General features: G+C 49.9%; 2 long non-coding RNA genes across 2 annotated transcripts; one reads left to right on the top strand and one right to left on the bottom strand.

The window, feature by feature from the left end:
• Window positions 1–925: 925 nt before the first annotated feature.
• On the bottom strand, window positions 926–7,853 carry LOC142817792 (uncharacterized). Its single transcript, XR_012895361.1, has 2 exons — window positions 3,484–7,853; window positions 926–2,201 (listed from the first exon to the last, which is right to left on the bottom strand). It is a non-coding gene; the product is annotated as an uncharacterized LOC142817792 (long non-coding RNA).
• A 2,991-nt stretch (window positions 7,854–10,844) lies between these two features.
• On the top strand, window positions 10,845–11,039 carry LOC142817791 (uncharacterized). The gene is made up of 2 exons (XR_012895360.1): window positions 10,845–10,903; window positions 10,950–11,039. It is a non-coding gene; the product is annotated as an uncharacterized LOC142817791 (long non-coding RNA).
• The last annotated feature ends 829 nt before the right edge of the window (window positions 11,040–11,868 follow it).

Genomic DNA, 11,868 nt, shown 5'->3' with positions numbered 1-11,868 from the left:
ATCGTGTCGTTCGAACGTGAACGATATATCGTGTACTTCTCGTGTTAGATAAAGGCGCCTCTCTCTCCCTCGAGGACACGACTGCCTTATCTTTGTTGTTGGCGCTCACAGCTTTGTGCTTCGCCGGTCTGAGAACAAACAAACAACGCAACACGTCGCGAGGACACAGACTTAATCACCGCATAAACGACACCTAGTCATGGAACACACTTCAAAGGTCAATAATAATAATTACTGGTGTTTCACATGCCCAAACCCAATACGATAACGAGGCGCACCGCAGAGAAGGACTCGGAATCAATTGCGACCATCAATAGGTCTCTTCAACGTGCTCCTAAATCTAAGCAAAATTTGTTTGTATTTCACCACCACCAAAATTACTGCAGCTGCTGTTTTCGGTAATCGGAGACACCGGCCGCAATAAAGTGTGGGTGCTCGCACGGACCTTCGCAGCTCGAAGGACCGTGCGACCGCCCACAGATACATCTGACGTGGGGGTCGCAAACCTACTTGCATACGCTATGGAACTGTGTCGAGAAAGCGCTTTCACGGTTTGTTGGATCGCGTTGCAACAAAATTAGTAATTAAGTAGCTACAGGCGTTCCCAGCAGTCATTTGCCCCTTCCCACTACAGAAGGGTACCCATAAAGATAAACCTGCAGCACCCTCCCCACCTTGCTCAAGTACAAAAAAAAAAAAATGTCAGGGCGCCCTCTATGCAATGCCGGCGGGGCAAGGGTATACCATTAATTAGATGATTGAAGAACGAACTACGTAAGGCGTTAAAACGGTCTGTAAATGTTCACCACGCAATAACTTGTTGACTCACTATCAAGCATCCTCCAATGGCAATTACCAGAGGCACTACAGAGCTGCTGCCCTCCATGCCTGGACGTAGACAGTACACACACAGAGACAATAAGGACAGCAATGACGAAAACAATTTTATTCGAAACAAAAAAAGAAGACAAAACGGGAATAACCTTTGTCAAATAACACCTGCTTGACACCAAACCAAAATAAAGTGCACGTGTTTGTTTACGTTAGTGTACAAGTTTTTATTGCTTACCTTTCTGTCGTTGGAGCGCAGGCACTTTTGCATAACCTTATCTTTTATTTCATTTATTTATTTATTTATTTTGTGCTGCACTGCGTAGATAAATCGAGTATCTGAGGGGAGAAAAACGTCCAAATCTTCTTCGCAAGCAAGTTAGCACCGAACAAAACAACACCGGTAGAACAATCAAGCGTGAAACACTATATAGCAAAACAATTATTCTACACAAAAGAAAGAGGAAGGACAATGAGAAATTGCACGCTACGCATAGGCACAATCGACAGTCAACGCGACACGTAAACCAACAACAACAGATACAATACACAGACACCCCAACCAAAACATCGTGTTTATTATTCCCCGGCTAAACCCGATTCATGGCCCCAATCGCAACAGCTAAAGGCACAAACCCCGCTCAGAACGTGGAAAGAAAGAAAGCAAAAAAAAAAAAACGAACATCGATCGATCTGTTGTACACATCTGTCTCAATAGATACTCCTGCGTCGAAGGAGGAAAAGTGGGTAGCTTTCATCCAGATACCCGTAATCGAGCAGCTTCAGCCAAACAATCAAGCAATGTTTCTTTTTTCAGTGTCATCATCACGTTCATGGGACAGCCGGCTCCAACGCGCAAAGCACGTCCCACATTTTCATAATTAAAAAGTTACATATCTTAGTTGCAGACATAACAACAGGAGCTAAACACACACACGCGCGAAGGTATTATACCCCTATACGTTGGAGCCAGCTATTCCATCAACGCGAAAGCGAACCTTGAACCTGCCATCGCTGACAGCAGCTTTTAATTCAACGCGCACACACACACGGAAAAGAAAGTCACTCACCTTCTGAAATTGTCAAGGCGGAATCGCTTAAAGCTGCCTGGCGCAGGCGAAACTAATTGGTACTGGCGAGCACGCAAGGCCAACCTCGGGGCCGCCAAACGAGCCGACAGCGAAGCGCTTAGAAAACTGTAGCAGCGCCAACCAGGCTCTACACGCCATCCGTTCATCGCGCTCTCGGCAAATTCCCAGCGACCTGCCAAAATCGATGCGTTTTCCGCCGCAAGCCTCTTCGCAAACCTTCCCGACGAGCATTCTCATCCTCTTCACGCCGTTCCTTGCTCGCCGACGCGTCCTTCGGCTCTGCAGCGGTGAGAATACGATAGTCGCCAAACACCGCACCAACTGAGGCGATACAGTTCAGTAACGTTGAAAGTTGAACGAGTTGGTGACAGTTCGTGTTTACTTGCGAATCAGCGCACGGATACGAGGCACCAAAGGAACGAAAAGGACACCGCTGCACTCGCAACTGGTTTATTCTGCAGGAACTTGAACGCTGCGTCCATTTCGTTCCTATTGTGCCTTTTCTCTGTGCGCTGCTTAACAAGTGAACATGAGACAGTTAGCGAACGCCCCCCCCCCCCCCCCCCCGTGTCAGCCGCCAAGCGTGCCTACATGTAGCAAACGGAACGGTGTTCAGTATAACGCGTCACGGTACAGGTAACGCCTCATCCCGTGGCGTAACATTAGCCAATAATGGGTGCCATTCTGGACACTTTCAAATTGCGCCTTATTGTCGTATTTCGTAACGGCGGCACTTTGAGCGAATCAGAGAGGCCGTAGCAGACTATTGGGCCAATCAGTGTTGACCAATGGCTAAATATAATAACGTGGATGAAGCTGACCGGAATAGCATCCGGTGGGACAGCACAGACATCACCAATCAATTGACCAACGAGAGCCATCAGCCAATATTAGCCAACAGTAAGAAAAAAAATTCAGCTGAGGCAGTTAGAATGAACTCTCTGGAAACCTTTGCAGTGTCTCTATATTAGTGAACAAATGGCAACCCATCGCACTAGTAAGAGAACACTACAGTGACTAGCATATACGATCGGTACTATCCGAACACTAACCAATCATACCACTATGCTCCCAGTAAAAACACATCGAAAAAGGAACGGAGAGTATGAAGCAGACAACACCGTCCTGGTTTCGAACTGTTTTGATAGCAGTCCCTTCGAGACATCTTTCTGTCCAATAACAAGTCGTGAAACTGACATCAGCCACCATTTATGCCAACACTTGCGAACTTAGCCGGTGGACCCGTCGCGTTTTACGCGTCCTGGTAGGTCGTGCATGACGTCACGCTGCAAGGCGCTCCTACGAATGGGTGAATTAAGGCGCCGATCGGCAGGCAGTTGGCGATACGAGATGTACTACGGTGCAGCTGCGGCAGCAGCGGCGAGTGAAATTAATGACCCGAAATAGGGCGTCGAAGACGCGAGAGGGAGGGACGATCGCGACACATAAACACAGCTGTCGTCGGCAATCACGCACGCGTTCACAGATGCAACCGGAACCCCCCCCCCCCCCCCCGCCCGCCAACCCCCCCCCCCCCCCCAAGAAAAAAAAAACAACCTACCTTCTTAACAAAGCAATGGCTCACGTCTTGCACTGCGCCGGCAACCGACATATCGTGGACTCAAGCCGGCTAGTAGCGTCGTCAATCGCTCCCTGATGTCGCGGGGTCGCCTTCGATCGGTGTCAGGAATAAATAAGATACGGGAGCGAATGGCAAAGAGATTTAGAACGACCCAGTTATAGCATGTAAGCTGATCGTACATAGCATTAGACCATTGAGGACTTCGTGACTAGTCCCTTTCTCGCTTTCGTGCATTGTTTTTCGTCTGATACGTCTCCCATACTTCGCATCCTGTCCTCATTCGCTATCGCTGCATCCTTTCCCACCTACCTATTGAATGGCGTACGTCGGCAGCATACGGGATCGCCTCGTTGTACTTCTACGGGGTTTCCCAGATTGAAAGAATCGCCGTGTTTTGACTCCGGTCCCCGGGGACACGAAAAAGAATGAAGGAAGGTACAAGGCATTCAGAAAGAAAGAAAAACCTGCGCACCGGTCAGCTGACTTGGCCTCTGCTAGCGAAGCGATCCTTTTTCCTTCTCCCTCGTTCGGCTCGCATGGCAACGGAGGGGCGTGCAGCAAAAACAACGCCGGTGAGGAGAATGGCGGCCGAGAGAGGAGAGAGAAACGGTACAGCGTTTTTGCGTGAACACAGACAAACACACATGGAGAGATAGGGAGACAGACAGATAAAAACACACACACACACATGCCGCAGTACATAAGGTCGTATAGAGCTTAGAGAGAGCCGTGTTGCGAGAAGGAAGGGAAAGAGAGATATGGAAAGATGAGAGGATGAGAGAGAGCAGAGGTACGGCTGTTTGAAAAAAAGCTGGAGGGGAGCGCTAGGATCACTCGGAACACAGGCCTCGACTCGACGTCGTGCAGGCCCCCACGCGGAGAGAACGAACGACTCGACGGGCAACTTCCCTCCAGAGCACCGCCGCCGCTGGCGCTGCCGGAGAGAGCCACATGCATCCGCCCCCCTCCCCCCAAGCCACACCACGCGCTCGCTGAAAGCCCGTCCGTTTGAGAGGGAGAGGGAAAACAAGAGCGCACGAAGAGGATGAAGAAGGAGTGGTGACTACATAAACATATAAAATTACGAGAGGGGCAACAAAGAAAAGAACTTTGCCGAAAAGCGAGCGTGAAAGGGGAAGGTCGGGCGGCCGCCTGTCCGCTCTCTGAAAAGGCCGCGTTCACTGGAGGCAACCACGCAAGCAGCAGCATGCAGCAGTGAAGAGTTCTCAGACCTCTTCAAACCGACACAAGGAGTGGCATAGCTTTCCAGACACAAATACCATACGCAAAGCACGCGAAGTAGATGATTCCACATATCCTCGGGAAGTGACAGTCGCTTGGACTTTATATTGCTCGTGACTACAAAAGGCCCGTATACACAAACCGGCATTGAACTTACCTAACGTCTTCCTCGTGTTTCTGCATTCTCTATATCCTGTAGGACACAAATATGGCAACAGGGTAAAAGATTGGTTCACGAATACCGGCCTAAGTTGTTCATCAAGGGCAATTGAGGGCTTGGAACCGATAAGGTAAAGTTGAGGTAGGGATGACGTTGGTTTGTGAATACGGGCATATAGGTTCTCAAGCATGATCAGGATCGCAAGACCACAAGCAGCAGCAAGTCCTAGCTGTCCAATAAGCCAGCGATAGGGTCATGAGGCTTGACCTCCCGGTTCCTACGCGGGAGCAGTTAAGCGAATTCTCCAGCACTGTACAGCACATTCAATAATGTTTATTCATCCTCTCAAGTAGTATGGATTCATACCAACTTGTCCAGTTGTCACTCAAACGTTAATGAACTGCGCAAAATTGTGAAACGGAAAAGACCTAAGAGGACGCACAAGACGGATAGAGTGCGATACCCTCGATTCTAGTAAGCGACTGATGCGCCATCGTTTACTAGGAATGCACGAACTTACCCTCAAGATGCTTTTAAATACCTCTCGGGCGGAAACGTGCGTTGTTAGAGTTTTTAATTACGTACATGTAAGGTACTACTAAAGTTGGTCCAGTGAACGTATACTACCCAAACATGTAAATAGAAATTGAATCGGCCACCTTTTTTTTTTTTTTTTGCGTGAGGCAGCCTAAGGGGCCTGAGACACCGCCTAAAGATAAAGCTCTCTGTGCGATGAACAGCACGCAATGTGCACGACCGTATACATCTCATCTTACAGTGGTCGCCAGACACACAATCGTTGCCGGGGGATCATCCTGTTGGCGCCACCGCAACGCATCGACGGTGCGCGGCAATAGGAGGAGGATTCCCGGCTGGGATCGTTGCGAAGACGAGCTCCGAATGCATTTCCTCTTTTGTTTTTTGTTTTGTTTTTGTTCTTTAGCTCCGGACGTCGTCGACACTGTTTGCTGCGACCTGAGCGATTTGCTCACACCGGCGACACGTCAGAGGCGAGATGAAAGAAAGAAAGAAACGCGCAGTTGGCGAGAGAAAAGCCAGCTGTCTCTGACGCGGTCGCGAAACGTGGGAAGCCGCGCACGGTAATACGGCAACGACCAACGGACTTCGATCCTAGCCGCGAGCATGGCATGCAGCGTCGGAACAAAATGCTCCCGCGCGCACTTCAACGCTTGGCCAACTACTGAGGAAATGCGTATCAGAAAACAAACAGAAAAAAAAAACGTGAAGAAGAAAGAAAAAACTTTCCCGTGCCCGCCACAGGCTGATTGCGCATAGCTCCCCTGTTGCCGTGGGGTAAGGAATAAGTGCGCGTATTTCGGCGAATATCATACTTCGGGTCTGTTGCACGCTGCATACCATGGTCTCCTCTGCACAAGTCGGGTCCAGCCAAAAGCTTTTTTTTATTATTATTTTCGGCGCTAGGAGTTATACCGCTAAATTTACTCTCGAAGACAGCCCAAGCATTCACAGCGCTTGAACTCCATGCACTAACAATGTAAACGCTAGGTTTATTGGAAGTAGAATACCGTCGTTGTTGGCTTATAAAATGATAAAATCATTACACCAACACTGGAACGTCATATCACGGCTCACTACCTCTTTCACACAACTCTGATCAGAATGTACAACTATAGTGAGGAAGCCCAGGCTTTACCCTAAAGACAGTTCCTTAGCGCATGCTGTCTAGGAGATGAGCGAACGTAAGTATACCAGTCGTCGCTGTGATCTTTGGGTGTCGCAAAACGTATGAACGGAACTTACGTATTTTCAGTTGCTTCATTAGTTGTGAGGGGGGTGGGGGTGAATGAAGTGCTTCCAACAAAAGCTTGCCTTTAGTCTCCGGCTTTGACAGTAAACATTTTTGGGAATGCTACGTCAGCAGTCCTTAGCCGTCGTATGCGGCAAACATATGTGTGACAGTCATCCTGCACTTTCAGCAATCACAGTAAAGATATGGATGAGCAAAGGTATGAGGCAGACTCAGCGCCCTCTTTAGGTAGTTCGGGAGGTGTCGCACCCTGCCTCTCCCCTCCCCCATTCTGTAAGCACTTCCATTACAACTTTATTTCAGACAAAGACAAATAATGCGTACATTTGTCCTGTATAGGAGGTGTGACAAAAAGGCACAAGTGTCTGACTGAGTGTCACATATAGCACATTACCACTTCTTCGCACTTTCCGATCACCAGGAGACGACATCAGACGAATTAGGCCATTTAGAAACAGTAGCAAAGTGGTACATTTATTTGGGCTACAGCGTGTCCTGTCTATAGGAGGTGTGACAAAAAGGCACAAGTGCCTGACTGAGTGTCACATATAGCACATTACCACTTCGTCGCACTTTCCGATCGCCAGGAGACGGCATCAGACGAATTAGGTCGTTTAGAAACAGTAGCGAAGCTACTGGGGTACATTTATTTGGGCTACAGCGTGATTGAGTTGCTGATCGAAGCTCTTTCCTCGTCCCGTGAAAAGCCCCAAGAACATGATCTGTATACTGCTTGCGAGCTTTCGATCGATGATTGCAGTCACATCTAAAGCACTGCGGGTTCTATTAGAAACACTTTCTCACCGCCGTAACTAAGCGGCGCTTCGACGAAGCGCCTCCCTGGAACGCCGAGTGCGCGAAAGAGGACTAATTTGACGTCCAGCGAATGGTGGCTATAAGGCGTCCGCTCGCCCTAATCGGTCGAGGACATTAACATTATGCCACTAAGGAGCTAAAATAGTCCACAAACGACGATCAGGTCCTTTCTCGGTCGACTGCGGCCGCTCTTGGAGCTGAGAGGAGACAACAAGAGTAGGGGGGAAAGAGAAACCACACACTCTCAAAATGTTTTCCCGGCACACGAGCCGCCTTCTTGCAACCAAGCCAAGCTGGCAACGAGCCCGCAGTCCGGTTCTTTCACCGCGACAACCTTGCGCGTATACAACGCACCTCGGGTCCCGTAATAATTCGGCAACGCACACACACGAGGGCTTCTTTTCTTGGGCTCTGCGCTTTTATTGCGCGGTGTTATGACCGGCGTCAGCAGGCGCCATGCTGTCGCTGAGAAGCGTAGCCGGGCCGCGTTCCCACGCCTGGAACTCCAGTATTCTCGGAACCAGCGTCCAGAGATGACGGGGGAGCGGCACTCTTTTAATCCCCAAACAAGTAGCCGACTCGCCGAATGTCTATGCTCGCCAGCTATTGTCCCTGCTAGCCGGCGGATGAGACGTCCTGTCGCCACGAAGCTGTAAGCCGTTCCGGAGGGGACAACAAAGAGCGTATTCCTTTGAAGAAACGGCGACCGCCGCCACAAAGTGCCCGGCTAATTGAGCGGACCGTTTGGCGGACCGTTTGATGTCTGCTGTCCGAAGCTTGGGACCCCTCGACCAGTGACACACACGACGAGCAAGAGCCCCTCTGGCGCCACCTTTAAGTGCAGTGATCTTGACTCGAAATTGGCTGTTCACGTGCGCCGTGCCTGCTCGTACCCCTCACCTGTTGTGTGTGTATGTGATTGGTGTTCCACTGAAGAAGGAGGAGCCCGAGAGGACTTATAACGGCGCCGCAGAGTGCAGGACGTCGCTCTGAACCAAGAAAAGGTTCAACCACCACGTTCGTAGTTTGTGAAGGCTCTGGACCAAAAAGGTTTAACCACCACGCTCGTGGTTTGTGAACTCTTAACCTCATGCTGTAAATATTTGTAAATAGTGCCATAAACCTTGTTTGTTTTTCGTATCCCCATCTTGTAAGCGCTCGTTTCCTCAACCCGAAGCTACACCACGCTACCACAGCACCCCGAGCCACAACAACTGGTGATCAGCGGTGGGATCACGACAACTGGTGGCAGCGGTGGGATACGACTCAGCACCCCGAGCCGCAACAACTGGTGGCAGCGGTGGGATTCGAAGCTACAAGTGACAACAACAGTCGGCCCAGGAGATGCAGCTGGCTCGAGACATGGATCACGTATGGGTGAGTGCTTGGCTTTTCCTTTGAGTGAACCAGGTTCTAAAAGAGGGTAAATTTTAGAACTGGTAGTTAACTTTGCCGAAAGACTCAGTTTCGCCGTTTCGGAAAGTTGTTTTGGAAGTAGCGAGCACTCAGTACGATCATGGACTTACGGGAGCTGCAGATGTCAGACTTGTTGCTGTTGTGTGAGGAATTGGGGATCGATACAAAGGGTTTGGCACGAAAACCCATAATCATTCAAGCGATTAATGATTTGGGGGCTGATGATGAGGAACTAAGTGAAGAATGGGACCTCATCATCGAAAGAAAACTAAGAGCAGCTCAGATGGAAGGAAAGAGTGAAGACGAAAGAGAAAGCCTCAAGCTAAAGTTTTTCAAACAAGACTATGAGTTGAGTATGAGGTTGGGACGCCAGCAAGGAGTACTCGAAAATGAGGCAGAGTTCGGGATGTCTAGGTACATGCAGCCATATGAGGTATCATGGGATATGGGCCTGTATCTTAGACTCTTTGAACGAAAGTGTAGTCAACTTAAGTGTGAGCGAGACACCTGGTCTCAGAAGCTACGCACGGTTCTGCCCTGCGAGGCAGCGGATGTTGTTGCGCGACTCAGTGAGCAGCACGCGAACAACTACGAAGTTGTTAAATCAGAGCTAATCAGAAGATTCGGAACTTCTGTTAGCCAAAAAAAAAGAAAGAGTCTGCCGTTATATGTCTCGACGACAGTGGCAACGAGTATGATGCGTTCTACTTGAGCCAGAGTTTGGGCTCTCGTGAGATAACATACTGCGCTTCAGGAAAGGAGTGCGCCTGCATTGTGTGGAGCATTCATCAGTGGCAGTGTTATCTCAGGGGAGGGCTAAATTTAAAGTAGATACAGGCCATTGTCCCCTTGGCTGCAAACCATGACATCGAAGAACAGTCGCCTTGGGAGGCGGAGCTTGATTCTTCGAAAATATCATTTTGGCATTAGGAAAAGGGCAAATTGAATGAAAACGCTGGCGTGCTCCGTCGCTCTTTCTAAACCATTCTGGAGTGCTCTTGATGTATCGAAATTGATATTTTAGTTTTTTCGTGCATCTTATGGAAATTTGTAAGGTAGCACGTCTGGTTTTTCAGCTCAAGTGAGTCCTGAGAGTTTTGAGTGTGAGCTTTTGTTAAAGCTAGGAAATTAAAATTGGTTTGTCATCCCTCTTTTGGCTTGGTTTGTTCGAGGGGGGGCCGAGTGCTTGCTTGTGCATGTGGTCCAGTTGCAGAAACGGTGTCGAAGATTCGGCATTTACTCAGACCATGCCACAAGCGAAGGCGAGTTCTTGGGATTCGACTACAGACCCTTTCGTCGTCCCTGCGAGCAGCAGTGTTGACCGCTGCCCTCCGTGACTCATCTGGCGAGGGGGAAGCTGTTATGACCGTCGTCAGCAGGCGCCATGCTGTCGCTGAGAAGCGTAGCCGGGCCGCGTTCCCACGCCTGGAACTCCAGTATTCTCGGAACCAGCGTCCAGAGATGACGGGGGAGCGGCACTCTTTTAATCCCCAAACAAGCCGACTCGCCGAATGTCTATGCTCGCCAGCTATTGTCCCTGCTAGCCGGCGGATGAGACGTCCTGTCGCCACGAAGCTGTAAGCCGTTCCGGAGGGGACAACAAAGAGCGTATTCCTTTGAAGAAACGGCGACCGCCGCCACAAAGTGCCCGGCTAATTGAGCGGACCGTTTGGCGGACCGTTTGATGTCTGCTGTCCGAAGCTTGGGACCCCTCGACCAGTGACACACACGACGAGCAAGAGCCCCTCTGGCGCCACCTTTAAGTGCAGTGATCTTGACTCGAAATTGGCTGTTCACGTGCGCCGTGCCTGCTCGTACCCCTCACCTGTTGTGTGTGTATGTGATTGGTGTTCCACTGAAGAAGTGGAACACCAATCAAAGGAGGAGCCCGAGAGGACTTATACGGCAAAGGAGGAGCCCGAGAGGACTTATAACGGCGCCGCAGAGTGCAGGACGTCGCTCTGAACCAAGAAAAGGTTCAACCACCACGTTCGTAGTTTGTGAAGGCTCTGGACCAAAAAGGTTTAACCACCACGCTCGTGGTTTGTGAACTCTTAACCTCATGCTGTAAATATTTGTAAATAGTGCCATAAACCTTGTTTGTTTTTCGTATCCCCATCTTGTAAGCGCTCGTTTCCTCAACCCGAAGCTACACCACGCTACCACAGCACCCCGAGCCACAACAACTGGTGATCAGCGGTGGGATCACGACAGCGGACAAAGCGCCATTTCCTTTTCGTGTGCGTCTGTGAGCGAGCGAGTGTCCTGGTGCTGGCTTGTTGTGTTGTTCGTCAACCGCTATCTCGAACGACCTCGCGAGCTAGCCGATCTAGAGCGACCACGAAAAACTGCCCCCTCCCTTATCCATAGAAACTCGGCCCACCCGTACCCATTTGAGACGACGCGATCTTCAGCAGTCAAGTTTGTGGATTCACCTTTGCAAAGCAACTCGTGTGGTGCACACATGGTCATCGACGGACTGACCCCACGCATGATCTACCTCGACCACTCGAGAAAGAAGACAAAAAGAGAGGCGGGGAGATTAACCAAGGCGGAGCCCGGTAGGCTACCCTGCACAGGGAAAGGGGGTGAGGGAGAAAGAGTTACCTCCTCCATTACAAAGTCATGGAAGCGTGCGCTTTCTTACGAGGATCCACACAAGATTTTTTTTTTTTTTTTCAGCTCTAAGTCCACGTCATTTCGCGAATTAAGCCAGCGAACAGGCACGCTTGCAGGAAGGTTGTGCGGTCTGCGATACGTTCCCTAAAGCTCCGATCGCAACGCGTAATCTTTCTCTGCATCCTTCTCGACTACTATTTAGTATCCTCGGCACAGAGTCCTATCTACAAAGAAGCGTCGGTTATCTGACATTACGTGAACGTTCGCATCCTATACTTGCCCCTAGCTCTCGACTAAATATGCTGGCGTCCTCTCTACAGTA

This window comes from Rhipicephalus microplus, chromosome 5, assembly GCF_043290135.1.
Source record: "Rhipicephalus microplus isolate Deutch F79 chromosome 5, USDA_Rmic, whole genome shotgun sequence".
In the NCBI taxonomy this organism is placed as follows: Eukaryota; Metazoa; Arthropoda; class Arachnida; order Ixodida; family Ixodidae; genus Rhipicephalus; species Rhipicephalus microplus.
This window is presented reverse-complemented; position numbering and strand designations above follow the sequence as displayed.